The sequence below is a fragment of the Canis aureus genome, chromosome 23 (genome assembly GCF_053574225.1).
Source record: "Canis aureus isolate CA01 chromosome 23, VMU_Caureus_v.1.0, whole genome shotgun sequence".
Lineage (NCBI taxonomy): Eukaryota > Metazoa > Chordata > Mammalia > Carnivora > Canidae > Canis > Canis aureus.
The window spans coordinates 1,182,337-1,207,792 of NC_135633.1; the positions used below are offsets into that span (position 1 = coordinate 1,182,337).

At 38.6% G+C, this 25,456-nt stretch overlaps 1 long non-coding RNA gene across 2 annotated transcripts; it reads left to right on the plus strand.

Moving 5' to 3' along the window:
• Positions 1-3,933: 3,933 nt before the first annotated feature.
• LOC144294489 (uncharacterized) lies at positions 3,934-22,996 on the plus strand. 2 transcript variants are annotated; one of them, XR_013361848.1, is made up of 3 exons: positions 3,934-4,035; positions 22,205-22,276; positions 22,661-22,996. It is a non-coding gene; the product is annotated as an uncharacterized LOC144294489 (long non-coding RNA). The 2 variants fall into 2 exon arrangements; XR_013361849.1 differs by lacking the exon at positions 3,934-4,035 and adding an exon at positions 4,038-4,076.
• Positions 22,997-25,456: the final 2,460 nt, after the last annotated feature.

The following is a 25,456-nucleotide window of genomic DNA, read 5'->3' on the forward strand; positions in this document are numbered from 1 at the left end:
AGCTCTGTGTATGATTCACTCTGGGAGGTAGGATCAACTAGTCTTCTTCAGCCAATGCGCGCTGGAGACGTGCCACAAAGACTGACATTTCATAGATGCTCAACTTTATCAACACCTTGCAATGCACCAGATCTCCTCACATACACTGTTGCATTTATTTTATTATGCCTAAAACTTTAAAAATACCCTAGTATCTCTGATAGCTTATTAAATGTTTGTTATTTCTATGAATGTTAAAAAAAATGGTCTTGAGCCTTTTTCTAGGTAAATTTTAGTCAGAAGCATTGCTAGTAGTACAGTTAGAAGAGAACAGTTTCCCCCAGATCACAGTGCCATTTGGAGCGTTGTCTGACTCCTTATATTTGAGTTAAAGTGGTGCTGTTGCCACATGTAGATAAAAGTATTAATAGGATCTCAGGATGCATCCTCGTCCATGACTAGGTTCAAAGTGAAGTCTGTAATAAACTGGGGTAGCCTAGTAATGGCCCCAGCCCCAATATCCTAGATGATGCGCTACTATAGACTTTAAAAACCACTTGAAGATTCTTCCCATTACACCTGGAGCCATTTCCTGATCTTTATCTTAATATTGTTTGTACAAGGATATTGTGTGATGCATCATCCTTCCCATAATGCTATTAAGTCGTAATGCATATTAAAATGATGCCGTAAAGCATTTTTAGAAACAAATACCCAATCTCAGATGTCCCTGTAGAAATAGGGATGTTCTTTTTTGATACTGCTGGCACATTTGTTATATGCACAAAAACATGTGTTTGGAAGATGCAGCCTAGAACTTTGAGATGGGTGTTTTGCTACATGAAATTGAGTGAATCAATGGGAATCATACCCATGATGTAGGCTAAGTCATAAGAAGAATAAACATTTATTGAGGCAATACCAGATACCAAACATAGTACTAAGCCCCTTTTTTTTTCTTTTAAAGATTTAATTTATTTATTCATGAGACATGCAGAGAGAAAGAGGCAGAGACACAGGCAGAGGGAGAAGCAGGCTCCATGCAGGGAGCCCGTCATGGGACTCGATCCCAGGACCCCAGGATCACGCCCTGAGCTGAAGGCAGACACTCAACTGCTGAGCCTAAGCGTCCCAGTATTAAGCACCTTTATGAATTAACTTAAAATTTTTATAAAAATTTTGTAAAATTCATATCATTTTTTTTCCCTTCTCTTCAAGGTATGAAGGCTGGGGCTCAGAAACACAAAGTACGTAAACTTTCAAGAGCATACTTCAACTGAGGCCCTTCCCATTCCAAAGCCCATAGGGTAATACAATGTTATAGCTTCTGATTTCCACTAAGGCTGGGGAAAGCTCACCTATGCATCTTGCAAACTTCCTAAGTCTGAGTTTATCCCGACAGAGAAGGCCTTCATGGTGGTGAAGTTCTGTGTGGAGCCCTATTATCCATCAGCCTTCCCAGCCTGTGATTTCGGTTGTCTATGAGCAGTCACTCACTGGCTGGGATGGCTGGTAACAGTCCCACAGCACCCTTCACCCCCAGACTGCTGAGGCTAAAGGACTCCTTCCCAGCTGTAGAAAGACAATTAATTAGTTCTAAACCAGCCCACTCACATTAAACTCTTGTATGAACATAATAAATGACAAAGGAGTTTGAATCATCTATAGTGCATCTGTGGAACTTGAGGAAACTGCCACAAGACAGAACAGACAAAGCCAACTAGCATCTCTGATTAAAAATGATTTTTGCTTTAATTGAAATGATTGCTATGAACAGCTGCCAGGTGAGCTGGGTGAGTGTGGGTGGGAGGTGACTAGGAAAGTCTCCACAGCTGAGACCAGATCTAGTCTCATTTTTTTTTAAATTTCTCCCTTCCTCCTGTCTTTCTTCCTCCCTCTCCTTCTCCCCCTCTCTCCCTCCTTCCCTCTCCCTGCTCTCTTCTCTCTGCCTCCCTCCCTCCACCTCCCTCTACCTCCCTTCCTTCCCCCTCTCCCCACCCTTTCACTCTCCCTCCCTTTCCTCCTCTCCCTCCCTCTCCCCTCTCTTCCCTCTGCCCCCCTCCCCTCCTCCCTCCACCTCCCTCCACCTCCCTTCCTTTCCTCTCTCTCTCCCCCTTTTTCTCTCTCCCTTCTCCCACTCCTTCTAGGGGTGAGGTGGGAAAAGAAAGGCAAGTATATACCACAGAGTAATTTACTGAATCAATGAAAATGTCACCAAAAAAAAAAAATAAAATTCAGAATTGGACTGTGTGGGAGACAAACATGACTTTAGATTCTGGGAGAGGCTCAATATTCAGTTTCCACATAGGCGAAGAGAAATTCTTCACAAAACTTCAAGTAAGCAGATGAAGAGTACAGGATAGACAAACCACTTACAAAACTCTCTGGTATGATTAATTACAAGGGAAGTTAAGTTGCACATTCTCTCTTCCTTTCTTTCTCTTTTACTAAGAACAAAATAAAAATAAAATAAAATAAAATTCTTATCCAGGAGGGCTGCATATCTGAGAGTCCTTTGCTTCAGTTTCCTTAGCTTGAATGGGTAATAGAAACTTGGAACCATAAATGGTCATACACGTCACCTGACACTCACTTTACACAACACTGGGGCCTACTTCCCCCCCAAGAAAGGAAGAAATATATCAATTTACATAAATACTTGGTGAAATAGGAGGAATAAATAAATATTAAATAGATTGAGCCAATTGAAATGATCTGTTCTGGATCGCCATGGTGACCTTATATGTACCTTGGTCTTGTTTTTCTTTAGTTAACTTGCTACTTGTGAATTATGCTATCTCGTTTTAACACCATTTAATTGTTCCTCCAGTCTAAGAGGGGAAAAGTATAAGTCCTCCAGGTTAGTTGTGTTTTTTTTTTTTCCTTCCTGCATACTTGGAATACGTAGCCCTTCTTTTACTACTTAATCTTCCCAGGGTAATGACTTATTTCATTAGTAGAAACATGGAAAGAATAAATGTTAAGTTGTAATTTGGATATACTTAATAGCTAGCATTTATTAAGGGTTTACTATTTGCTGGGCATTGTATGAACTATATATTCAAGCTTTTAAAATCCTCATAGCAGGCCTGTAATATGTGTGCAATTATTCCCTCCATTTTGTGTTGTTTTAAGGAGCCCAAGACACAGAGAGGCTTGGTAACCCAAGTTGGACACTCAGCCCCTTATTCATTAACGGTAGTTCAGTTAGCCTGTAAAGATCACGTTTTTATTTTTATTTTTATTTTTTAAGATGGTGTTTTTAACACGTATGCTCTACACTTTCTTCAGTGTGAACTCTTTTTGCAAAAGAAAACCGATGTAAGAGATTAAATCACTTGCCAAGGCCACAGAGTCAAGAAGTAGTGGGGCCGAGACATGACTATAGGTCTGTCTCTTACCACGATACTGATCATCATGAGCTTCTAGGAACATCAGATGTTGGAGAATAAACAAAAGAGAAAGGCCAGCAGGATGTAGAGTGGGGCCTTATAGGGATGCGGTACTATAGAAGGAGGTTTTGGGGTGAAGCTGTAGTTATGAATTTGGAGGATCAGTCCCAGATTTTGTCAGTGTACCACCACAGGGTCGTTACAGGCTTGGGAGGGCCTCTAACTCATGGAACCCAGACGGGCTCCAGTCCAGTCCTGTTGTGTTGAGTTTCATAGCGGAAGAGATGGAGCACTTATGCCCTCTTCACTGCAGGGGAAACCAATAGCTACCGGAGTTCACAGATTCCTCAGTCCCCAGGCCCCTAGAGGGTGAGCGTGGCTGCCTCTACTGAGGGCCAAGAAGCGTGCGGGTCGTTCTGACTCAGAGATTCTGCCCTTTAATTTCTCAGCCGTCTTGGATACTTCTATTTACGGAGGCCCCAGGCCCGCACGCCCAACCCCAGCTGCCCCAATCCAGGTGTATTTCCATACAGCACACAGAGCAGAACCAACATTCCACATTTATCTTAACTCTGTAGTTTCCAAGGAAACAGTACTGCAAAGACAGACACTGAATTCCCAATTCCGTATCTGCCCAGGCCTGGAGTTAACCCTTCACACACAGGTAAGCAGACCGAAGGAAGCCTTGCCCCGTGCTGGCACCAGGTGGGCATCCAGGGAAGGATGAGGAGGGTGGGTGACTGTGTGAGGGAAGGTAGGTGCCATGAATGCTGCCTGTCTCTTGATCATCGTGTCACGGTGACTAAACCCACTGATTTTCGGATCGATTACTGTATAGCTAAGGAGGTCCTGGCAGATGAGTCAGCTCTGGGTATTTGCACAAATAGTTTTGTTTGTCATATATGCTAATAAAGAAGACCAAGTTTCGGATCTGAAGGTCTCTGGGTGACCAGGAAACCAGAGCAAGTATAACAAAAAATATACTCTTAATGAATCATTCCTCTTTTTAAGGTCTAGTGAATTCCCTTTGGCATTTCTCTCTCCACATAGTTATTATCCCAAGTTACATGTATGTTCTCCCTGAGTCGTCCTAGAGTATTGCTGGGAATTTCCCATTTTCAATCTATTTATAGTCACTTATTAACTCAATGAATCATTACTGAGCTCCTTTGGTATACCGTGCCCTCTGCTCGATGACGGGATACGGTGACTGGCGAGAACACTCATCTGCCATCATGGGGCTTGCTTTCTAGAGGGAGGATGTGCATTCAGCAAATATTTAAACAAATATATACAAGATGATGGAGACTATACATGAGGTGAGAGATGTTAGTGAACATACAAGAACATGCGTTATGAAGACGTGGATTTGTGAGTGGTTAGAGGACGGGGGCCTGAGGAGGGCCTACATCACCAGGTGTCGGCCTGGAAAGTAAGAGACGCTGGGAAAGCATTCCAGGGTTAGGCAATAACAGGTATAAAAGTCTCTTTTGTTGTGTTTTTATTGGAGTTAGATTTGCCAACCTATAGTGTGACACCCAGTGCCCATCCCCTCTGGTCACCCTCCTCCTCAGGGCTGTCACCCCATCCCCTTCTCACCACCCCTTCTGCGACCCTTTGTGTGTTTCCCAGAGTCAAGAGTCTCTCATGGTTTGTCTCCCTAATTTTTCCCACTCATTTCCCTCCTTTCCCTTAGAATCCCTTTCACTATTTCTTATATAAAGTTCTCGGGGCAGGACAGAAAGTGCGGGGCATTTGCTGAAAGTCTGTCCTTATATCGTGATGGGTAAGTTACGTGTGCCACTGCCAAGGCGAGAATGCTTTGAAGATGTACGTTTTCCGTAATTCTTTCAACAATCTACTTTGGCGACTGAGCACATACTGTGTATCGAGCACTGTGCTAATTGCTAAGGATACGTTATCCAGACATGTGGTTCCTTTCTTAAAAGTGCATATCAATGGAAACTCAAATGTGATGATTGTACCCATTGGGACAATACAGGTACAAATAAAAGGCATATGATTCAAATAGGGAAATGTCTTAGGGGAAGCGACATCTCAGTTGAGGTGTAAATGCAAATCAAACACTGATCCTCAGAGAACTTCCCAAAACACTTGCCTAGACTTAGGTAGAACCTTGCCCTTGTGAATAAGGGCAGTCTTGCAAACCATGTTTTAGCCTTTTTAAATTTTTATTTTATTTTTTTAGCCTTTTTTAAAGACAAGCTTTTATTTATTGACAGAGACAGAGAGAAAGAAAGCACAAGCAGGCAGAGGGAGAAACAGGCCCCCACTAGAGCAGGGAGCCTGATAGAGGACTTGATCCCAGGACCCTGGGATCACAACCTGAGCTGAAGGCAGGTTCTCAACTGACTGAGCCACCCAGGTGTCCATTTATTAGCCTCTAAAAAACTCAACGTATAGTTGACACACGACGTTACATAGGTCCACGTACACGACACGGGAGCTCAGTAAGTCTCTATGCTACGCTCAGGGCAAGTGTAGCTACCGCCGGTCACCATACCACCATTGATTCCATTACCTTTTATCCCCACCATGTATTCATTCCACAGTTGGAAACCCGTATCTCCCACTCCTCTTCACCATTTGGCCCTTCTACCCATCCCTCTCCCCTCGGGCGACCACCAGCTTGTTCTCTGTATCCTAAGTAGGTTTCTACAATTTGTCCATTGCTTTGTTCTTTAGATTCCACATGCAAGTGAAATCACATGCTATTTGTCTTTCTCTTATTCCACTCAGCATCATACCCTCTAGATTCATCTCCATAGTTGCAAATGGCAAGATCTCATTCTTTTTATGGCTAATATTGCATTTATATTTGTGTGATACGTATGTGTGTATGTATACACGTCCCACATCTTCTTTATCCATCCATCTATCAAGGATCGCTTTGGTTGCTTTCATATGTAGGCTTTCATTGTAAATGACTCCCCGATAATTACAGGGGTGCATTTATCTTTCCAAATTAGTGTTTTCATTTTTTTTCCATTACAGGTAGGGTGGGTACCCAGTAGTGGAGTTACTAGATCATATGGTATTTTTAGTTTTAGTTTTTTAAGGAAACTGATGTTTTCCACGGTGGTTGCACGCCTCTACATTCCCACTAGCAGTGCAAGAGGGTTCATTTTTCTCCACATCCTCACCAAAACCCATTGTCCTTTTTATTTTAGCCGTTCTGACAGGTATATTTCCTTGATGACTAGTGCTCTTGAGCATCTAGTCCTGTTGTCTGTTGGCCATTTGTATGTCTTCTTTGGAAAAATGTCTACTCAGGTCATCTGCTCACTTTTAATCTGCTTATTTGTGTTTCTTTGGTATTGAGTTGTACAAGTTCTTTATATATTTTGGATATTTACCCTTTATCAGATGTATCATTTATAAATATATTTTCCCATTCAAAAGGTTGACTTTTTGTTTTGCTGATAGTTTCCTTCATTGTACAAAAACTTTTTATTTTGGTATAGTCTCAATTGCTTATGTTGTTTCCCATGTCTAAAGTGACATATCTAGAAAAAAATGTTAAGGCCAGTGTCAAAGGGATTATTGCCTATGTTTTCTTCTACAAGTTTTATGATTTTATGTTTCCAATTTAGGTCTTTAATCATTTTGAGTTTATTTTTAAGAAAATGGTCCAGTTTTCCCAGCACCAGCTATTGAAGAGACTGTCTTTTCCCCATCGTATATTCTTGTGTCCTTTGTTTAGATTAATTGACCATATAGGCATTAATTGACCATATGGGCTCTCAATTCCATTCCATTAATCTGTGTGTCTTTGTGCTGCTATACTATTTTGATTCCTACAGTTTTATAGTATATTTTGAAATCCCCTCCTTACTAAGAAGGTGGAGGGGGACATAAACCAAGGCACTTGCAAGCCCCTCCAACCCAGAGAGAATTCCAGTAGCTCCTCTACTGTTTGGCAGGATACAAGGGCTAGTCCCTTTATATTCCTGTGGCTCTTTTAAACCAGAGCCTTTTTTTTTTTTTTTTTTGTGCCCCAGGTCAAATGAATCTGCTTACAGTTCCAAAGTACTATCCCTCCTACTACAGTTTGCAGCACCAGAGGTAGGTGTTCCTTTTGTTGTCATGTCTTGGCCTCGCTTGCCATTCTTTTGGTGTGCTGGAGCTTTTCTGTCAGCCTTCAGTTCTACTTGAGGATGAATTGTTTTATAAACAAGTATAAATTTGGTGTGTCCATGAAGGAGATGAGTTCAAGGTCTTCCCATATTGCCATCTTGAACTAGAACCTTGCCATATTGAATTAGAACCTTAGGTAGACTTTTGATTTGATTTCCCAGTGACTGTTTCACAGATGATTAATTTCATAATGTTGATTTTTTTTATAGCGTTAAGCATTTTTCTGACTCTGTCTCTAAATATATAGCCCAAAATTTTTGTACTTAATATATATGTGTATATATAAGATATAGAAACAGATACAGTTATGCAGAGAGAGACATATTGTCAAAAACATATTTTAATCCACATGTCTCTAAAATATTCAGAACTTCATTTTTAAAATGTTGAGTGACTGCTGGTTAATGCAGAGCCAAGACTAGAACACTTGGTCTGGTGTTATAAATACCTTTCCTCAAAAGGAGAAAGAGCAGCCCCCTTGAAAGAATTGCTATTGATTGGGTCTTTTCTTTGAATTGCTTAGAAACTGAAGTTGCTAGCAGAGATGTTATGAAGGATTTGCTGGAATCAACTTTGGTGAGATTTTCTTGGGAGAAATTTTGCAGCATATTTAATCAGGCGACCAAGAAACAACAGCTGCTTGTGTATGAAGCATCAGTAAAGCTGCTAAGATTTATATAATCTTTAGTGTTCAACAGATTGCTAGCATTTATAGGACAGTCAATGTATGCCTATGCTCATATGCAGTCATATAATACTACCTTTCCCATTGCCTCTGAATAGAGGGGCTTCCTAAGAGAGAAATGCTTTGCAGAGAGATGAAATGAGGATTAGAGGACAGAAGAACTGGTGGTCAAGTTCCAGGAAAGTGGTGATAATAAATTGCCCACAGGAGACAATGAGGGAAGAACCTACCTGTAATGGAAAAAAAAATCTTATTCAATTTAGCCTATATACCTGTAGACATCTATCAGTATAGCAGCAGAATCATTCCTCTGACATTTCTCCTTGTGGCAAAATCAGTGTAAAAATATTTATGTGCTGGTCTAAGTATGGGGACACTTCTAACTCTAGATGGTTATCAATCAGTCACTTCATTAAAAAGCTGATGATTATCAATTGTCATTGGTTTTAATTTTCCCTAAATAGGACTAGTGAATTCTCACAAAGGAACTTTGAGATGTATATGTGAAGACATACAGAACTAGGAGGGATTTGGGGACTATTCATGCTCTACCCCACACTTTAAAAAGGAGATCCTTGTGGCCAGCAGAGCTGAAGCTATTGACAACAGCATGAACAATTCCAGGGCTCTGGACTCTTGGTCCAGTGCTTTCTCAGCCATTTTTTACTGTCCTAAAATAAAGTTCCTCACTCAAGCATTGAAATCCTCATGAAAATAGCTCCTCTTGCACTCTAATCATATATTCTGTGGATTCCCAGCATATATATCTCCTCTTCAAAAAGACTATTCTCCTGCCCATCCCTAAGGCCTGGTTTTATACAGCTTCCTTTACTTTTTGTTGATAATGCCCTACATTCTTCACCATTCATTTCAAGATTCAAGTCAAAGCCCAGCTACCTTACCATCGAGTCCTGGAGTTAAAAATGCTATCTGCTGCATGCTGAGTTTTTAGGCCATGTAAACTGAGTCATCATATAACAGATTTTTTTTATATTGCTTATTCGAAGTTGTATAATACAGTAGAAAGGGCTTGGTCTTTAGAGTTAGGAAAGCATAGACTTCAACATATAATCCTACCCTTTGACCACTGTATGTTCTCAGTATATTAGTAAGATGCGTGTGCATTTATATATGTTAGGATAGGCTCTGCTTTTTGTAAAAGTAAATAAATCCTGAAATCTCAGTTATTTAGTGCAAGAAAGATTTCTTGTTCATAATAAGTCCAATGCGTATTGGGCAACTCCTCCAAAAACTAAGGGATAGAGGGTGTTCCCATCCTGCGTCTCTGCCATCCCAATATGTGGCCTCCAAGTTTATTCAGAAAAAAGTGTGGAGGTACCATACAGGCTCATAAAGTCCTGGCCAGAAAGTGGCTCTTTGCACTTCAACTCACATTTCACTGGCTAGCTCTAGTCATATGGCTTGGCCTGACTTCAAGTCATTGGGACTTGTAGCTTTCCATGTGCCAGAAAGGACATGAAAACTGGCTAGATCACAATAGTCCTTTAAATAAGCTGAGATATTTGAAAAAAAAAAATAAATGGGCTGAGATGACTGATTTTTTTGTCAGAATAAAATGAGATAATAAAGTGCCCAGTAGCCAGTGGGTAGAAGCTCAATAAATGATCATCTCTCTTAAAAGAGCTTCTTAAGGCCAAGTAAAATCTCACATATTTACTTCTTTGGTGCTGAGCACATACCTGGCTAAATATTACTAAGTTTGTAAATTAATGCAGGGTAGGTTTTGATCCAAGAGAGCAATGTAGGAAGACCATGAGCCGCCCCTCCTTGCACCGACACACCAACTCTATACCTATCTATACAGCAATTCCTCCTGAAGACTATGTAGAGGATGGCAAAAAGACAGAGATGGAGACAGAGTAACAAAGGGAACCCGCACCTGGGACATTGTGACCCTCAGTAGGGAGAGAGTGTACTTTCGGACTATGAGCACCTTCTTCTGCTCAGAGCACAGACAGAGCCATGGTTCCGAAGGGCAGCGAGAGTAATGGAATCAGCCCTACCCCACTGTCAATGGAGAGAGAGCTGCTGGGGCTCTCTCTGGGTCAGTCGAGCTGGTGAGCCCTACAGTTTGTGTCCCTTCCACCCTGATATTGCGATGGGAGCGTCTGGGCACCCTAGCCACTCTGCCGCACAGTGAGTCACAGTGCCCGAGCCCACACCGCTGCCAGCCAACCCACCACGGTGGCTCTATCTTGGCATATACTGGGCACCCTTGGTCAGTGCTCACTAAGGTTCCTGCTGTCTCACCAAAGTGACACAGGCACAAAGCCCCCTGAACATCCGAGACTTGTACCACTTCAGGTGCAGATGACTGGCCAGGGCACCCCCGTGCTGAGAGCCCTTGGGCCACCCAGCCTGTATTGCTTTCACTCTAGCCACCCTGCCGGAGTGTCCTGTTCCAGCAACCTGGAACCTGCCAGAGCATACCCATCTAAGCTTCAGTTGCCACCAGGTGCCCCCAGCACGGAACACCCTATGACCTGCCAACAAGCACCTGCTTTGATTCCAGCTGCCTCACCAGGGTGCCCCCTCAGTACAGTGCTCCAGGATACTCCAGTTTGAACACACTTAAGCTTCAGTTTTCCTTTTAGGTTGCTTTTGTGCAGAGAGCCTAGGGACTATCCTGGCCCAGGCCCAATTCAGCTGTCCAGCCAGGGCACACTCTGTGCAAAGAGCACTGGGACTGCCACAGTCCATTCAAATCAGGCCATGACACCAGGGCAATTCCAGAATGGAGTGCCAGGGGAATCCCCTCCCCGCCCTAGCTCCAGACAACCAAAATCATTAGACACAAACACAGCCTATGTAGAGGACAACCAAAACAAAGACCATTCCTTCAAGTTTAGGAGATGTAGCTGTTCCATCTAAATCTAGGAGAAAAAAAAAAGAGACAAACAAAATGAATAGACAGACACATACTCCAAATGAAAGAAGACATAACTTCAGAAAAAGAACTAAATGAAATAGAGATAACAAACAAGTCTACCTGATAGAATTCAAAGTAATGATCATAAAAATGCTCACAAGACTGTAGAAAAAGTGGATGAACTCAGAACTTCAACAAAGAGATAGAAAATATATATAAAAAAGTACCAATCAGATAGGAAAATACATTAGATTAAATGAAAAATATACCAGGAGGAGGCAGCAGTAGATTAGAGGATGCAGGAGAATGGATCAGTGATCTGGAAAGCAAGGTAATGAAATGTACACAATCTGAACCTTAAACAGAAAAAAAAAAAGTTAAGAAAATGAGGGTACATTAACTGAACTCTTGGGAAACATCAAATGAACAAACCAGGGGTCCCAGAAGGAGAAGAGGAAAGAGGGTGAAAATTACCTATCTGGGGGAAGGAGATAGACATCCAGGTTCAGGAAATGTAGAGTACCTTGCAAGACCCATTAGTATGTTGCCTACAAGAGACTCACTTCAGACCTGAACACATACAGTCCAGAAGTGGGAAAAAAAAGAAAAAATCAAACAAAATAGACATTAAAACAAAGACTATAACAAGATGAAGGACATTACATAATGATAAAGGGGGTCAACCAACAAGAGGATATAATAGTTGCCAGTATCTACGCACCCAATATTGGAGCACCTAAATTCATAAAGCAAATACTAACATACATAAAGGGAGAAATTGAGAATAATACAATAATAGTAACACCTGCTTATATCAATGGATAGTTCATCCAGGCAGAAAAGAAATGATAATACAGTCTCTGTATGGCATGTGAGTCTAGATGGACTTAACAGATATATACAGAGCAGATTATGCATTCATTCAAGTGCACTTGGTACACTCCCCAAGACAGATTGCAGGTTAGGCAAAGAAGCCTCAATAAATTTAAGAAGATTAAAATCATACCATGTATTTTTTTCTGACCACAGTGGTATGAAACTAGAAATTAATCCCAAGAAATTAATCCCAAGAAAACTGGAAAAAAAGTAAAAACATGTGAAGGTTAAAGACATGCTACTAAACCACCAATGGGTCAGTAAAGAAATCAAAGAGGAAATTAAAAAAAAAAATACATGGAGACAAATGAATGAAAACACAATGGTGCAAAATCTTTGGGAGTCAGATAAAAGCACTTCCAACTTCCAAGAGAAAACTTAAAATGATACTAGTCTACCTCAAGAAAAAAGAAAAATCCCAATCTAACCTTAAACTTAAAATCCTAGAAAAAGAAAAAGCTCAAAGTTATTAGAAAAAAGGAAATAGTGAAGATCAGATCATTAAAAAAATGAAAGACTAAAAAAATAACAGAAAAAAAATCATGAAACCAAGAGTGGATTCTTTGGGAAATATATGTGTATTCCCAAAATTATATATATTTTGGTGGGCTGTTATATATATATATGATAATATATATTATCATATATATGATAATATAACATATAATTATATAATACCTTTATATATATCACCTTATATGAAATATATATTATATATATATATGTATATATATATATATATATATATATATATGATAACCTTTAGTCAGACTTCTCATGAGAAAAGAGAAAGAGGACTCAAATAAGGGAACTAGGGAAATAACATTGACATCACAGAAACAATTATGAAAAATTACTCTGAAAAATTATATATCAACAAACCTATAAGATATGGATAATTCTTAGAAACATACAAACTTCCAATGCTGAATTAGAAAGAAATAAAAATCCCTAATAGATCAACTAATAGTAATTACAAAACAAAAGTTCAGGACCAGATGGATTCACAGGTAAATTCTACCAAACATTTTAAGAGTAGTTAATACCTATTTTCCTCCAACTATTTCAAAAAAAAAAAAAAGAAAAAAAAAAGGAGGAAGGAAAACTTCCAAATATATTCTACAAAGCTAGCATTGCCCTGATACCAGAAGCAGAATAACACTAATAGATTAAGTTAGATGCAAAATTATTCCACAAAATATTAGCAGAAAGCATTCAACAACGCATTAAAAGTATCATTCACCAAAATAAAGTGAGATTTATTCTGGAGACACAGGGATGGTTCAATATTCACAAATCAATGTGATACACCATATTAACCAAACAAAAGACATAAATCATCTAATCATCTCAATAGATGCAGAAAAATCATTCGATAAACTTCAACATCTGTTCATGATAAAAACTCTCAACAAAGTAGGTTTGAAAGGAACATATTATAATAAAGGCTATATATGAAAATCTCATAGCTAATATCATACTCAGTGGTGAAAATACAAGTGGTGAAAATGCTTTTCCTCTAATTGAGCATCAGACAAGGATGTCCACTCTCACCACTTGTATTCAACCTGGCATTGCAAGTCTTAGCCACAGCTATCAGACGAGTCAAAGAAATCAGTTATCCAAATTAATAAGGAAGAAGTTAAACTGTTGTTATTTCTAGAAGACATGTGACTGACTACACATGGAAAACCCTAAACAGCCCACCAAAAAAAATTCAGAAGTAGTAAATGAATTCAGTAAAGTCGCAGGTTACGAAATGAATATACAGAAACCTGTTGCTTTCCTAAATGCCAATAACAAAGTAGCAGAAAAAAATTTAAGAAAATAATTCTATTCATAATTGCACCAAAAAATAATTGCACCAAAAATAATAAAGTATCTAGCAATAAGCTTAACCAAGGAGGTAAATTACCTGTACTCTGAAAACTATAAAACACTGATGAGAATAACTGAAGACAACACAAACAAATGGAAAGATAGTCCATGTTCACGGATGGAAGAGTATTGTTGAAATATCCACACTACCCAAGGCAATATATAGATGCATTGTGATCCCTATCACAATACCGACAGCATTTTTCACAGTACTGGAAAAAAAAAAAGGATAAAATTTGTATGGAACCACAAAAGAGTTAAAGAAATCTTGAGGAAAAATGAACAGATCTGGAGATATCATAATCTCAGATTTCTAGACATACTAAAAGGTATAATAATCAAGCAGGATGGTACTGGCCATAGAAATAGAAATGTAGATCAGTGAAATAGAATAGAAAGCCCTGATATATGTCCATGGTTAATTAATCCAGAACGGAGGGGAAGAATAATAATGGGGAAAAGACAATCACTTCAGTAAATGGTGTTGGGAAATTGGATAGCTACCTGCAGAAGAATGAAACTGGGCCACTTCCTAAAACCACACACACACACACACACACACACACACACACCCTCAAAATGAATTAAAGACTTGAAACAAAATATAGGCAGTAATTTGAATATTTTCTTTTTAGTCTTAGCAAAATTTTCTAGATATGTCTCCTCAGACTAGGGCTACGAAAACAAAACCTATGTCAAAAGATAACTTTTGCACAACAAAGGAAACCAACAAAACAAATAGGCAACCAACTAAATGGGAGAGGATATTTGTAAATGACATATCCAATAAGGGGTTAATATCCAAAATATATAAAGAACTTATATAATGCTAAACCAAATCTAATTAAAATGGGCAGAGAACATGAATAAACATTTTTCCAAAGAAGACATACAAATGGACAGCAGACATATGAAAAGATGCTCAACATTACTTATCATGGGGGATTGCAAATCAAAACCAATAAGATATCAGCTTACACCTGTCAGAAAGGCTGGAATCAGAAAGACAAAAAAAAAAAAAAAGTTTGACAAGTTTGTGGAGAAAAAAGAACCCTTGTTCATGGTTGGTGGGAATGTCAATTGTTATAGCCACTGTGAAAAAGAGTACGTTTCCTCAAAAATTAAGAAAGACCATATATCCAGTAATGCTGTTACTGAGTATCTATCCAAAGAAACTGAGAATGGAAATTTGCAAAGTTATAGGCATCCTTATGTTTACTGCAGCATTATTTACAATGCCCTAAGAAATGGAAGCAACCCAAGTGTGAATTGATGTCACACACACACACACACACACACACAGAAGAATATTATTCACCTATATAAAGCATGGAATCTTGCCATTTGCAACAACATGAATGGAGCTAGAGTATAATGCTAATGAAGTCAGTCAGTCAGAAAAAGAAATACCATATGATTTCACTCACATGGAATTGAAGGAACAAAGGAAATATTAAAAAAAATTAAAAAGGCTACAAACCAAGACACCGATTCAAATAGAGAACAAATAGGTGGACACAAAAGGGGAGATGTAGGTGGAGGGAGATGAGTGAAATGGGTGAAACGGGAGAAGGGGATGAAGAGCACACTTATCCTGATGAGTACTGGGTCATATATGGAATTGCTAAATCATTAGATCCTACATCTGAAACTAATGTAACACTGTATGTCAAGTATACTGGAAAAAATAAAGTAAAAAGGATGAGATTTTTGTCATTTTTGACAACATGGATGGGGCCAGAGGGTATTATACTAACTGAAATTAGATAAAGACAAATGTGATACGATTTCACTTATTTGGGGAATCTAAAACAAAACAAAACAAAACAAATGAACAAAGAAGCAAAACGCAGAAATAGATGTGTGATAGCACAAACCGATGGTTGCCAGAGCCGTAGTGGGAGAGGAAAGCAAAAGGGATGAAGAGCACTGGGAGGACTGGGAGTTACAGGGTTCCAGTTATGCAGTCCTAGGGATAAAAGCAGAACGTGGGAATATGGTTAATGGCATCATAATAAATGGTAGTTACTCTTGCGGTGAGCGTGGGATGACACACAGAATCACCATGGTGTAAGCCTGAAACTAAGTGACACTGAACGTCACCTCTACTTCAGTAAAGAATTAAATAAGTGTATTTAAGCAAATTTAAGCTTTCAGGGAGTCTTTCCGTCATGCCATTCCTTCACTTGGTCCTATCTTCTCTTCAAATTTCTGTTGCTTTTTTCCAAGACATGAGACACCTGATAATTTTACTCAATGACTGTCTTACTTCCTTTCTTCCAGTGTAAAGTCTCTTCTTAAGACGGTGCACATAATTATGTATTTTTCATTTGTATTTATTCTTATCTGCCTACCTGGAAACCACATCATATATGGGTCATTCTTGGTGGAAGATTCTGGTGAATGTACCCCAGGCTTATAATCTCCTAAACGGTCGATCTGCACTAAGTCAGGAATAAGAGTTCAGTGAAATGAGCTTTTTTTCTTAAAGAAGATATGAATATTTCATGATATATGTTTTCTGAATGTTAAGATTCTTAAATACAGTATATAGATAAATGGGAAGAAATCTATCATAAATACAGTGAGGTTATACACATACAACCAAGTGTTGTTGATACCTTGTGCTCTGTTTACTTTGTGTGTGTGTGTGTGTGTGTGTGTGTGTGTATATATATATATATATATGCCCATTAATCACAAATCCAATTAAAATAAATTTAAACTAGAATTATTTAACAATAAATTTAGTTCCATCTACATGTATCATTCTATAATTTGTTTTTTCCCTCAATTTTAAAGAATAATAAAAGCATAGAATTAAATTTTAATAAAAGTGATTCACCATTAATCTATCCACTCTCACGCAAGTGTTTCAAGTTACTATTAATAATCTTCCCCACTCTCTCTTCCAAAGATGAGGTAATTTTACATTCCGATCAGAAAGGGGCAGTGACTAGTTCATGGAGAACTTGCTGTCAACGGAAATTAGATTCTTTCTTGCTGTCCTTACCTATTCTATCTTTGGATCCTGTGTCATCCTCCTATTGAGAAGCCCCTCCACTGGAAAGGATTTGAACGTGTTCAGGCTTTTTATGATCCCCAAAGAGGGAATGAGCGTTAGCTCTTCCTTGCTAAATGGAATTCGTCTCTCACCTTTGCTTCATCTTTCTTTCCTCTTGGAACCTTCACTTCCTTACTGGTAATATCACCATATCTTTCTCCTTTTTTTTTTCAAGTTTAATTTAGATTTTTTTATTAAGTTTTTTTTTTTTTTCTTAGCATCTGTGCTTCAGACAAAATTAAGCACAGCAGCACCAAAGAGGGTTAGATGTTAGTATTTTGATATTACAGTTTGGACTGAACACAGCAGTCCATTTAGAGGTGGTCATTCTAGCCATGAAGGGGTATATTTCTCCATTTGGGCCAAAAGATAAGGACATTTTCATAGCTTAGAGAAATTGCTTTGAGACTTTCCAGGAAATACACTATAAAAAAAGAGACATTAACACAGAAAATGTAGTGAGAGAAACCTTCAGTATTTCTGCTGAATAAAGAGCTCTTGGGCTCAAATCATATTAGTGATCACATTGGTGCCTTCAGTTATGAATGACTGAGGTGACTAATGGGTCACGGCCAGAGTCTGAGATCTCATACCATACCAACAGACCCATTGTAGTTTATTTCAACATTTTCCTCTATGTGAAGGCTGTTTGCTCCAGATTCTTAAAAGAGAAGCGTGAAGCCACTTACAAAAAATATTTCTAAATATATCCTTGGAAATATTGTTGCGGGCAGGTGAATCTTCTGCCCAGAATTTTTTGACTCTGGCTTTCAGAAATGCTCAGACCGATGGGATGTCTCCCCAGAGAGACCAGAGAGAAAACAGCAAGGGTTCCCAATAGAAGGATGCCTATTTATTTCAATAAAACAGAGAATTCAGATTACATGGTTCCCCTGGTTAGAGCCCTCCAAAGGCTCAGTCACACTAAAATGTGTAGTCTCTTCACCACATTCTGGAGGTTCCATGTTATTTGGCATCTGCTTCCCTCAGTAAACTCTTCTTCCACCACTTTCTCCTTTTCTCATATCCTCTGGTCCAAGTGACTTTCTAAGTTAGGATCCAACTTGTTACTCTTTTTCAAGGATATTCTGTTTTCATGTTGACAGATGAGCCTCCCAGGGATCCTCCATTGACCCTAACAAATTGGAATAATTGGTCACTCCACTTCTAGGAGTTGTTGGCACATACTTGTTAGCTCCTTGGGTCTTTGCACTCGTGAGTCTCTTCGCTTGAATGGTGCTTCCTCATATCATCACATAGCATGTATTCTCATTTTTGAACTTTGCTTAAATGCAGCTTCTTTTTCCTTACCATTTTGTATCTTAGAATAGCCTTTTCTTCTATCACTTGCTGTACCCTAAATCCATCCCTCTCTTGCCAGTTTTAACACCTAACACTATCTGCAATTGTGCTCTGTTTATGTTTGCTGCTGGTTACCTCTGTGAGAAAACAAATCCAATGAGCTTAAGGACTTAGTATATCCTGTTCACCTCTTTTGCTAGCATCTAGAAGAGTGCTTTGAATTTAGTAAGAGCTCAACAAATATTAGTTGAAAGAGTAAGTAAATAAAAATTGAGGAAAATTTCATTTGTAAATTGGTAACAAAAATTAGCTTCTTGTGCTCAATTTACTTCCTAAATACTTTGTTATCAATATGGATAAATTACAAAATTTGCAACAAATAGGAAGCCAGGAATAATCAGCAGACATTATTTCCTAAGGAGACAACTGGTAGAAGTCCTTCACAATTTTAGAGTGTAAAGAATTCACAAATTTCCTATGTGCCTAATTTTTCCCCAAAACTATTTGTCATGCTTGTAGAATGAATGACCTTTATTGTATGATATTTCTGAGATTACAAATGGCAAGAGTAAAGCCATATAAGGCATCTGCACCGTAGCCAAAGTCAGCCTTCCATTCTGAGTCATATTTTGACCAGAGAGTGTGGATGGGGGAGAAAGAAAAGAAAAGATAAGAAGAGAAAGAAGAGAAGAGAAGAGAAGAGAAGAAGAGAAGAGAGAGAAGAGAAAGAAGAGAAGAGAAGAGAAGAGAAGAGAAGAGAAGAGAAGAGAAGAGAAGAGAAGAGAAAAAAGAAGAGAAGAAGACAAAACAAAGCAAAACTCCACCATGCTGATTGTATGTAACAGAGTAAAAGGACCAGGAAGACATTAGTGAAAGAAAATTATTAGAGATACTTTTGTTTGAAGTGTCTCGGAAAATTTCCTTTAATTACAAAGCTGGGATCCTGATATATTGATTTGAAAAATGTGGTCATGGTAGCAATTAATCTCTTTCTCCCCGGTGGTCCCACAGCACTTGGTGTGTGCCTTTATTGGGGCACTTAACAATCTCTCTTGAATAAGAGTTACTTATGAAGGGTCGTCTTCATCCAACAGATTGTGCAGCCCCGAGCCAGGGGGCTCTGATTCATTGTGTGTGTGTGTGTGTGTGTGTGTGTGTGTGTTTATAATTTGGGGGGTTTTGCTATAGCATTTATAATTGGGAGGCAATAAGTAGTCAATAAATGGTTGGGTTGATAAGAGTGAACTGGAATCACGGGGAGAGAAGGCATCTGCGTCAAACAGAGGAGAGAGCGCTTATTAGATGCCCCTCTCATTTTCTTCCTTTTCGAGAGAGAGCAGCAGGGGAGTTGCATCATTAAATAAGTGACTTCAAAGGTTTTCACGTACTACCTTGGAGCGTACGATATATTTCCATTTCCCTATATCTTTGTTTGATATTCCACTTTGGCAATCTTTCAACCTTATGTGTTAGATGGGTAAAAAAACATGTTTTATTTCTGTTTGGGTTTCCCTGATTATCAGTAAGATTAAGTTTTTCCATATTTCTCTTTTTCTGTAAACTATATTTTCATATATTTTGCCCTCTGGGAGGCTTGTCTTTTTTTTCTACTGATTTGAAAGAGCTCGTTATGCATCGTGGATATTTATCCAGAATGCTAATGATGCCTATGCTAACCTATTTTTAAAAAATATTTCTGTTCATTTTTATGAACAGAGCAGAGGGGGTAATGTTTTTCTTAGACTTTATGGGCTTTGCATCTTTCTTAAGGAAGCCCTTCTCTACTATAAAATTATAAGATATTCTCCTATATTTCTCACAATATTTATGTAGTTTATTAGAGTGCTTTGATCCATCACAAGTTGAACTTGATGCATGTCTGAGGTACAGCCTGACTTTATTATTTTTGTAATAAAAAGCAAATTATCTGCATATGATTTAATAGTCCATCTTTTGCTAAGAAATTTGAAATGTCATTGATCTGGTCTATTCCTATTCTAATAATATGATCTCTATCTCTCTATCTCTCTCCCTCCTCTCCTTTATCCCTTTCATCTCTTTCTTTCTTCTTTCTTTCTTTCTTTCTTTCTTTCTTTCTTTCTTTCTTTCCTTTCTCTTTTTCTTTCTCTTTCTCTTTCTCTTTCTCTTTCTCTTTCTTTCTTCTTTCTTTCTTTCTTTCTTTCTTTCTTTCTTTCTTTCTTTCTTTCTTTCTTTCTTTCTTTCTTTCTTTCTTTCTTCTTTCTTTCTCTTTCTTTCTTTCTTTCTTTCTTTCTTTCTTTCTTTCTTTCTTTCTTCTTTCTTTTTTTCTTTCTTTATCTTTCCTTCCTTCCTTCTTTCCTTCCTTCCTTATTCCTTCTTCGCTCCCTCCCTCCTTCCCTTCCTTCTCTCGCTTGCTACTTTTGGTAGAAAAGTATTGAATATACTGAAATACTTTTCTCCCATTTAAACTTGAAATAAATTGCTAAAGTTATATAATTCTTGTTTCTATTTTGATTAAAATCATCAATTACCTTGGGAAATTTTTTTGTCTATCATATATCTTCCTGTTTATGAACTTGGTATGCTATTTAATTTATTTGATATCCTATTCGATGGTTTTCTTAATGTAAGCCTTGAGCTTTTTTAAAGATTTTACTTACTTACTTATTTATTTAGAGATTGCAAGCAGGGGGAGGGGCAGAGGGAGAGAGAGAGACTCTCAAGCAGACTCACCCCTGAGCCTGGAGCCCACTGTGGGGCTCGATTTCACAATCCTGAGGTCATGACCTAAGCTGAAGCCAAGAGTTAGATGCTTAACTGACTGAGCCCCTCAGGTGCCCCTTGAGCTTCTTATATTAGGTGTGTTCCTAGGCATTTTATTATATTTTTTGATATTGCAAACAGAATTTCTTTGTTTTGGCACATAGAAAAAGAATTCATCTTTTAAAAATACAAATTGAGTATGAATATGTCCTTTTTACTGAATTCTCTCACTCTCACATCTCTTGGATGACTTTCTTGTTTTATAGGTAGATAATTGCATATGCACATAGTCAAAGTTTTGGTTCTCCCTTTCTGTTATTTATAACTCATTTATTTTCCTTGTTCTCTTTCATTGACTTGGTCAGCTACTATCATACTGAATAGTTGTGGTGATAGCAGGCAAATTTGACTTATCCCTGCCAAAGTGTCTTCTGTTTAATAAGTATTTATTAGACTCCTGTGTGCCAGGAATAAGTTCTAGTCATTAAATAGAACAAGAAAAATTAACTGCATTAATGGGACTTATATTTTCATAGGAATGATACAGAATACATAATGCCCACAAAAAGACATAAATTAGGGAAAATGTTGGGAAGTAAAATTAATATGGACAAAGAAAATCCAGCACAGTTGGGGGGTTGGTCAGGGGGTAGTGGGGAGGTACAGGATAAACCTCAGAGGAAATGATATTTGAGTAGAGCCCAAAGGTTGGTAAGAGGGTTAACCATGCAGATGGATATCTGGATGAAGAACGGTTCAGGCAGAGGGAAGGACAGTGTGAAGGCCCCGGTAGGAGAGACGGCCTGGTACAATGGAATAGCAGTGAGCAGGGTGGTGTGGCTAAAGCAGAAGGAACAACAAGGAGAAAAGGAGATGAGGTTCAGCAGGTCATAGGAGAAGATCTCATAGGGCTGTGGAGAAAAGGACCCCGGCCTTTGTGTGGAATGGAAAGCCACTACAGGGTTTGGAGAGACAGAGGACATTTTCTGACATATTTTGAAAGGCTCACTCAGGTTGCTATTTGAAGATTTGATGACAAAGACCAAAGATTTTGTAAAATCAGGAAGACCACGTAGGAGATCATTTAATAATGCAGCAAGATATATGGGGCAGGTCATATGAAAAATGGCCACAGCATACTTTGAGACACAAGATGTGCTGCTCGCTCAGCAGTGAAATGTGAGAAAGAAGCCTCAAGGCTGCCATCCTAATGTCACTGTTTATTTTTTCTCTCACAGCTAGAGCTTGGGTTTCAGTCAACTGAGATTATGCAAGTTTGGAAGTGGGATAGAAGTTCATCTTTTGTTATGGTGAGTTTGCGGAGACTGCACAGCCCGATGAAATGGCCGGGTACACGGCCGGGGGTATACCTGGGGAGACAAAGCTGGGCGTCATCAGCAGAGACTGTGACCAGAACCATCAGTCCAAATGAACTCTTTGAGGAAGTGCAGGTAGGAAAGAGAAGCGACCCGAGGAACGAGTTAAGAGGTGTCCTCATGAGCCAAAGAGACCAAGAGGAGAGGCGGTCAGTGAGGTAGAGCAACGTCAGCAGAGCGGGCTATTCTGGAAGCCAAGTGGGCAAAGGGTCTCAACGTACAGGAGGATCGACTCCATCAAGTATTATCGACTTGAAATGTATTGGAGATTTAAATTCCCTATTTCAAAAGAAACTTTATCAATTTTTGTTTTCACAGAAACTTCTCATAGCACAGAAACGCCAGAAGCCAGATGAAGACACCTGTCCCTATCTGCATGTGGAGCCATAAGCAGTCATTTCTAACTTGGCAGCGCTCCTTCCAAGTGACATTTCCAACACCACCTAGAGGACCAGGAAATTCAGTCAGGCTGGCGACGCCAGAGGTGGGCCCGATCAAATCCCTCTTGGCAAATTCTTATTCAAGAAATGAGAAAAAATGGAAGACCTGGGCATAAATCCTGAGATGCTATAGAAACATTTTTGGAAGTAACTGCCAATTTATAAATATGCAAAGTTTTCAAGTTTTGCTTTTTTAGATATGGGAGAAAATAGTAATAATAATAATAATAATAATAATAATAATGACAGTCTTATTCTTTTTTTTTACTATGACTACCAATACAGAACAAAGAGAATCAAGGAAATTAATTTTAATGACTCAAATTGTTTCCCTTTTAGAAACATATTTTCCCTCATTATGTGACTATTTCAAATAACCAGATCCTCAAAATGGCTTCTAGATCTCCCTTTCATGGCTGGGTAGCTTTCCTGTTTCTTTCCTTCTTCCCTCCCTCCCTCCCTCCCTCCCTCTGTTCTTTCCTCCTTTCCTTCCTTCAATTATTGAATACGTATATTCATAGATTAGGATACATTCGTAAACTTTATAGACATTGTCTTTGCCCTCAGGACTTCGTCCGGTGAGAGGATCACCCATCAAATTAAAACTAATACAAAGTGTTATATAATTGCAGTAGTTTGTGTGATAAAATATAGTATTATATTATATTAATTTTTAACAAGTCTGTAAGTTCAGGGAGGACTTTCCCAAAGGAAATAATAATATTCATGTTGAGACCAAAAGGATAAATAGTACATAAAATAATCTCAAATGTAGGAGCCTCCCAGAAAATGAAAATAGCCACTGTGAAGACCTAGAAAATGAACAAAACTGTTTTTGATATAGTCTAGACTTAGGCCCATTGTCAATATTATATCAAAGATCGGTGATACTCTTTCTGCGATCTCCTTTTGGAATCCTATTCCAGAGAAAAGAGCATACTGTTAAACACCAGAAAGAATGCCATCGATATAAACAATAAATCTACCTGTAACCCAAAGCTAGATGATGCGTGTAGCTAAAAGAGAAAATAACAGCAAATATGTCCTAAGGAGTTAATATGACTGCTTTAACATACCACCACTTTGATTTATATTAAACCTTTTTTTTTTTCTTTTTTTGAGAGAGAAAGAGAACGATTGAGCATGCGAGCAGTGTGTGGGGAGGGGCAGAGGGAGAGACAAAATGTTAAGCAGGCTCCACACCCAGCACAGAGCCTGACGTGGCGCTTGACCTCACCGCCCTGACATCTTGACCTGAGCCAAAATCAAGAGTCAGGTGCTTACGTGACTGAGTTGTCCAGGCCCGCCTCGATTTATTTTATATAAAACATTTTTATGTCCAAATATAATTATTTGCATCCCCAGTATCGAAGTACATTATTAGGGTGTAAGTTTGACTGCCATGATAGAGACTTAACAGAAGCTTAAATATGGTGGAAGTTTGCCTTTCTCTCCACTAACAGTCTAAGAGTACCAGAATTAGGATGGTAGCTCCATGGTGTGAAGGCACAGTCTCCTCATATCATGTTGCCCCATGTTCCCTAGAATGTTGACTCATCTGCATGTTCCAAGATGACTCGTAAGGAGGGGAAAATAAGTCAAAGAAAGGTACAACTTTTCCCTTTAAGAGGTACAATCCGGGATCTTCTGATGTCATTTCTGGTATTAAATCATGACCTAGATGGACGTGGCCACAGGGCTATACCTAGCTTGGGAAATACAGTCATTATTCTGGGAAGTCATATGTCCAAGTGAAAAAATATGAGAAAGTAATACCAGATAATTGAGGGAAACTAGCATTCACCACCACAATGAGAAACATGGAAAATATTATGATGGCCCAAGACATACAAGAATGAGTGGGACTAGGTTCCTGACCTGAGGGATTCCAGGATCCAGTGGGTGGGAGACACAGTAGGAATGTTGTAGAAAAGAGGTAGTATTTTAGTGATGAGGGAAGGCCATGCATTGATGCTTTGGGGGGGATTATTAAAGAAAAAGTAACAGCTAAGTTGGATTCTAAAGAATGCATCAGGTTTCGACAGGAAGAGATAGGTAACAACCTTTCAGGAAGAGGAAACCACATTACAGCAATTTCCTTGTTGGGTCCACATGTACTTAACGTGCTTACTGCTGTGTCTACGTTTTATCTGTAGTCAGATGATTTAAAGGATTATCTTAATTATGAGTCTTAGTCAAAGTAATCAGTATCATCCATCTTAATATAAAAGTGAATCCTGAACGTCGTTGAATCATTCCAGAGCATTCCTGAGTGGCGAGATGCCACTTGAGAGAGACCTAACAAAAAGATTCTTCTTGGAACCATTAATCCACAAAGTATGTAGCCATAAACATAACTTTTCCTTTTACATTCTAAAGACATGCCCAAAGTAAGGTAAACAGAGAAGAAGGATCTGTAAAATAATCCGTTTCAATAACATCACAACTCATAAAAATTGAGTTAACTAAATTCTGGCAAGACGAGAAAATAGTGATCATAATTTCCACTCGTATATCAATTATGGCTTTAAAAAAGGGTATTTTACATACATCGCCAGTTGACTCTTAATGTAAATTTATAAGTACAAGTATTGTTATTTCAATTTTAAGAGTGATACGACCAAAGCTAAAAGACACAAGGAAATCAATAGCAAATATGAAGTGTTGCAGAGGT